The sequence below is a fragment of the Palaemon carinicauda genome, chromosome 10, assembly GCF_036898095.1.
Source record: "Palaemon carinicauda isolate YSFRI2023 chromosome 10, ASM3689809v2, whole genome shotgun sequence".
In the NCBI taxonomy this organism is placed as follows: domain Eukaryota; kingdom Metazoa; phylum Arthropoda; class Malacostraca; order Decapoda; family Palaemonidae; genus Palaemon; species Palaemon carinicauda.
The window spans coordinates 160,532,252-160,538,251 of NC_090734.1; the positions used below are offsets into that span (position 1 = coordinate 160,532,252).

General features: G+C 36.0%; 1 protein-coding gene and 1 long non-coding RNA gene across 2 annotated transcripts in view; one reads left to right on the top strand and one right to left on the bottom strand.

Annotated features, from left to right (window-relative positions):
• LOC137648926 (uncharacterized) overlaps positions 1 to 6,000 on the top strand; it is a 280,587-nt gene that overhangs the window by 121,944 nt on the left and 152,643 nt on the right. The window lies entirely within an intron of this gene.
• The window catches only part of LOC137648578 (uncharacterized), a 94,162-nt gene that overhangs the window by 37,566 nt on the left and 50,596 nt on the right, over positions 1 to 6,000 (bottom strand). The gene's annotated exons all lie outside the window — the stretch shown is intronic.

Below are 6,000 nucleotides of genomic sequence, written 5' to 3' on the forward strand. Positions count from 1 at the left end.
TCCCTTCGAAGATGCACTACTCAATCCTAGTTACAAAGTGGTGCCCTTCAAAGAAGCACTTCTCAATCCTTGTATGAAGTGGTGCTCTTCGAAGTACCACTACTCAATCCTAGGTACGAAATGGTCTTCTTCAAAGGAGCACTTCTCAATCCTTGTATGAAATGGTTCCCTTCGAAGAAGCACTACTCAATCCTAGTTACAAAGTGGTGCCCATGAAAGGAGCACTTCTCAATCCTTGTATGAAGTGGTGCCCTTCGAAGGAGCACTACTCATTCCTAGGTACGAAATGGTCTTCTTCAAAGGAGCACTTCTCAATCCTTGTATGAAATGGTTCCCTTCAAAGAAGCACTACTCAATCCTAGTTACAAAGTGGTGCCCATCAAAGGAGCACTTCTCAATCCTTGTATGAAGTGGTGCCCTTCGAAGGAGCACTACTCATTCCTAGGTACGAAATGGTCTTCTTCAAAGGAGCACTTCTCAATCCTTGTATGAAGTGGTTCCCTTCGAAGGAGCACTACTCATTCCTAGGTACGAAATGGTCTTCTTTAAAGGAGCACTTCTCAATCCTAGTATGAAGTGGTTCCCTTCGAAGGAGCACTACTCATTCCTAGGTACGAAATGGTCTTCTTCAAAGGAGCACTTCTCAATCCTTGTATGAAGTGGTGCCCTTCGAAGGAGCACTACTCATTCTTAGGTACGAAACGGTCTTCTTCAAAGGAGCACTTCTCAATCCTTGTATGAAGTGGTGCCCTTGGAAGGAGCACTACTCATTCCTAGGTACAAAATGGTCTTCTTCAAAGGACCACTTCTCAATCCTTGTATGAAATGGTTCCCTTCGAAGAAGCACTACTCAATCCTAGTTACAAAGTGGTGCCCATCAAAGGAGCACTTCTCAATCCTTGTATGAAGTGGTGCCCTTCGAAGGAGCACTACTCATTCCTAGGTACGAAATGGTCTTCTTCAAAGGAGCACTTCTCAATCCTAGTATGAAGTGGTTCCCTTCGAAGGAGCACTACTCATTCCTAGGTACGAAACGGTCTTCTTCAAAGGAGCACTTCTCAATCCTTGTATGAAGTGGTGCCTTTCGAAGGAGCACTACTCAATCCTAGGTACGAAATGGTCTTCTTCAAAGGAGCACTTCTCAATCCTTGTATGAAGTGCTTCCCTTCGAAGGAGCACTACTCATTCCTAGGTACGAAATGGTCTTCTTCAAAGGAGCACTTCTCAATCCTTGTATGAAGTGCTTCCCTTCGAAGGAGCACTACTCATTCCTAGGTACGAAATGGTCTTCTTCAAAGGAGCACTTCTCAATCCTAGTATGAAATGGTTCCCTTCGAAGATGCACTACTCAATCCTAGTTACAAAGTGGTGCCCTTCAAAGGAGCACTTCTCAATCCTTGTATGAAGTGGTGCCCTTCAAAGGAGCACTACTCATTCCTAGGTACGAAATGGTCTTCCTCAAAGGAGCACTTCTCAATCTTTGTATGAAGTGGTTCCCTTCGAAGGAGCACTAGTCAATCCTTGTATGAAGTGGTGCCCTTCGAAGGAGCACTACTCAATCCTAGTATGAAATGGTTCCCTTTGAAGGAACACTACTCAATCCTAGTATGAAATGGTTCCCTTTTTAAGAACACTACTCAATCCTAGTATGAAATGGTTCCCTTCGAAGAAGCACTACTCAATCCTAGTTACAAAGTGGTGCCCTTCAAAGGAGCACTTCTCAATCCTTGTATGAAGTGGTGCTCTTCGAAGTACCACTACTCAATCCTAGTTACAAAATGGTTTACTTCGAAGGAGCACTAAATCCTTGTATGAAATGGTGCCCTTCGAAGGAGCACTATTCAATCCTAGTTACGACATGGTTTCTTTTGAAGGAATACTACTATGAGATTCAGGGCCTCTGTAACACGGTTTTTTGGACTTTGCTCCTTATCAATGCATCGGATGTAGCTGAAAGTTGACATATGTATATTTTATAACCACACACAAATTTTGTCAGCATTATCAATAACCTAAACCCGATAGTTTTAATTTTTATAGAGTAAAAATGATCTAGCCGACGCCATGGCCAGTGATAACGAGCCAAGAGTCGAAAACATTCATTACGTAAGCAATATAAACACCTTTTGACAAAATGTTGCCCCGCCCATCCACCGGACACCCATTCACCTTCTTCCATCGGCTCTGAAACCCATAACAGTCAAGAATGGCTAGCAGGATTTGGAATTGCCCCCATGGTTGCAAAACTGCATTTGTCTTACGACTTGCAACTTTATACAGTCAAGAGAAAGCCCGTGGCCATATTTACTATAGCCTGAATAGGTAATCATTCAGTTTCTAGTTTAAATCCAATGTTTATGGTCTGATTTGTATTTAGCGTAACATGATTATAATACTTGTAATGTCCCTCAGGCTTTTGAACATTTTCATTAACTATTCACTATGCCACCAAGAGAGAGAGAGAGAGAAAGGGAGAGATTGTATGTAAACAGTCTTGATATAACTATTTTTGTTAAAATAAGAATATTGTGCTAAACTCTCCATCAGACCAATGGATCATCCGATATAATTTTTTTTTCTTCTTCTTAGGCCGTACGACCGTGTTGGCTATGTTTTGGGCATGACTGCATTTTGTAAATAAATCATGAATAGTTTTAGGAATTTTATTTGTACATCTTACGGGAATTTATAGAAGTAAAGTGAACATAATTCATTTATCCTTTAAAATAATTACTAAATGTAGCAAAACAAATAGTAGTAAAGATGATAATGCAATGAAGGAATGATACCAAACTTTATCTTTAGCTTCAACATAGGCAATAACATACCCAGTTGCCATAAATTTGTCAGCTTAATGAAATAGCCTATCATCTAATGTTTAACTTAATTTCTGAGGAGGCCATGGCTTATTGCAAAGAAAAAACATAAAGACTTTATGAATGGCGGAACGATACATAAATGTGGGTGGGGTATCTGTGCTAGCGTAGTAATACTACTTTAGCAGTAGTGTCGCAACAGTAGTATACATGAATTAAAAGTTTAGGCCAACTGCTGGGATCCTTGAGGATCATTTAGCACTTCTTACAACTACCCGAGAAATGAGTTTTTATAGCCAGAATTTAAATTTTCTGATCCAACAATGCCCATGTATAGCCTTCAGTGTTATCCTGAATGATAATGAGGCTAAAGTGGGTGGAGCCTCATGAAGTCATCATTCTGACGATAATTATTGGTGAAGGTTTAAAGCCAAAATACGGTACCGGCTATTTTTGTTTTCCAGTAAATAGGTCGGTAGATAGACAATAAATAAAAATTGCTTGACATTGGATACAGCAGTTATCAAATCAAGCTTGTCTACTACGTTTTTGAAAATTAACTATTCCCTACACCTTGTCAATCTGATTGTGACCTATAAAGTAGACTGTAATTTCTTAGGAAACTTATTTTGGGAGTTGGACTAATAATCGAAGTGTTTTTGTATTTATTAACATATTTTGTTGGTTTGTTCATTATGACAATTATCAGTGGAGAGGTTTCAGAGTTCATAAAGGTGTACTGTTTTGCTTTTATTTAAACTTTTGTGTCATTGTTGGCAGAGGTATAGCCTTCGTTACGTATAGCCAATCATCGATCGAGAAAGAGGGAAGAAATGCCGTCATAAGTTACGTAACGAGTGCTTTCGAAACCCTTTCTCTGAATAAGTTGGCCCTGTCTTCAAAAAACGTCACTTTTACACTATAAGTACCAAATTTATTCAACCTACGTAATGCAGAATATAGTAAAAATTTATGTGTAGATATAATGTGCATTCTGAAGAAGCGTTATATTTATGAAATTCATAGATAAAAAATTATTGCGAAAAAACCGTGTTACAGAGCCTCTGAATCTCATAGTAAATAATCCTATTGTGAATTGTTTCCCTACAGAGGAGCTCGACTGAATGCCATTTAAAATCTTGATAGAAATATTTCGTTCCACAACAGCTAAACTAAGCTGAATTAATTGCTTTGTTCAATATAAGATCACTTGTATTTCGCCTCCCATCTTTACTGCCAGAAATTGAAATATTACAAACCTTACCCCTTAATTTTAACTTCTGGTTAACCCCAAAACCTTGAATATCATCAGGTACACAAAAATAAGAATATCAAGAAATCCTTGGAATATTTGTTAGGAAAAAAGGTTCATATTTCGAATAAATTTTGAATATTTTTGACGCTCCTTTTCTTATTTTGGAATTTCTCCTGTATTTCATTAACCATTTCAAAATCCTTCTGATCAATTACGAAAAAGTGAAGAATACTATCAACCAGGAATAACTATTTTCACAACCTTAATAATTATGAAATACTAACTGTCCTTGTCTGAAATAACCAATATGAAGTCGTTATCAGTTACAACATTATTACAAGAATTTACAATCAACAGATAAAGGGACATTGGTACAATCAAGTACTCATAGATTAACTCATTTATTAGTTACATAAATATTGTACTATGACATCATGTTACCAATCGCATCTTGATATTATGTATCCCATTTACAAAGTCAAATAGAAAATATCTTGTATAAACCGTATGTGTGTATACATATATATATATATATATATATATATATATATATATATATATACATGTATATATATGTATATGTACACACATATATATGTGTATATATACATACATATATATAAATGTGTATATATATGTATATATACATATATACACCTTTATATATGTATATATATACATATATACACATATATATGTATATATATATATATGTATATATATGAATATATATGAATATATATATATGTATATATACTATATTAGTATATATGTATATATACATATATATGTATATATACATACATATTTATATATATCAATATATATATATATATATATATATATATATATATATACAGTATATATATATATTAATGTATCAAAAATATATATGGCTTATTTGAATATGAAAAACACGTCTAAATGTGCAAAATTTATCATATATATATATATATATATATATATATATATATGTATGTATATATATCAGACTTTAGCCCTCTTATCTGTTAAATTGAGAGACTTGTATTTACTAATTCAACTCATCTCCACCATTACAGCTGATTGGTAATTATTTAATACTTGACCGTTCTATGATTCCACTAAACCTCGTTATTTTATTATTTCACACAAACCATAAATACCCTGTCTGCTCTGTCACGGGTTCCAAGACCCAAGGGGAAATTCCTCCAACGATACAGACTTAAAAGGACCAAGGATTATAGATAGGAAGAATAGCAATAGCTTAATAGGGGGACTGACCAAGCTGTGTAAGGTATGTTTGGATGAGGGAAAAATCCTAAAAATTGAAAAATTAGAATAAATTGTCATGAAAAAAATGAAAGTTAAATTAATTGTAAAATGACCTGGAATAAAATTAATTAATATAACTAGGTTTGCAATGGTTTCGATAAAAAAAAGAACTAGGTTTAGGCAAGAACTATCATGTGTCTGCTGTGGAAGTAAATTGTGTGAATCGTTTGTAAGCATATAGGTAGTAGGTTGCCCTAGGTACCAGCCGCCCGTTGAGATACTACCGCTAGAGAGTTATGGGGTCCTTTGACTAGCCAGACAGTACTACATAAGACCCTCCTCTCTGGTTACGGTTCTTTCCCTGTCTCTACACAGACACTGAATAGCCTGGCATATTCTTTATAGATTCCTCTCTATCCTCATACACATGACAACACTGAGATTACTAGACAATTCTTCTTCACCCAAGGGGTTAACAATTGTACTGTTCAGTGGCTACTTTCCTCTTGGTAAGGGGAGATGAGACTCTTTAGCTATGGTAAGCAGCTCTTCTAGGAGAAGGACACTCCAAAAACAAACCATTGTTCTCTAGTCTTGGGTAGTGCAATAGCCTCTGTACCATGGTCTTCCACTGTCTTGGGTTAGAGTTCTCTTGCTTGAGAGTACACTCGGGCA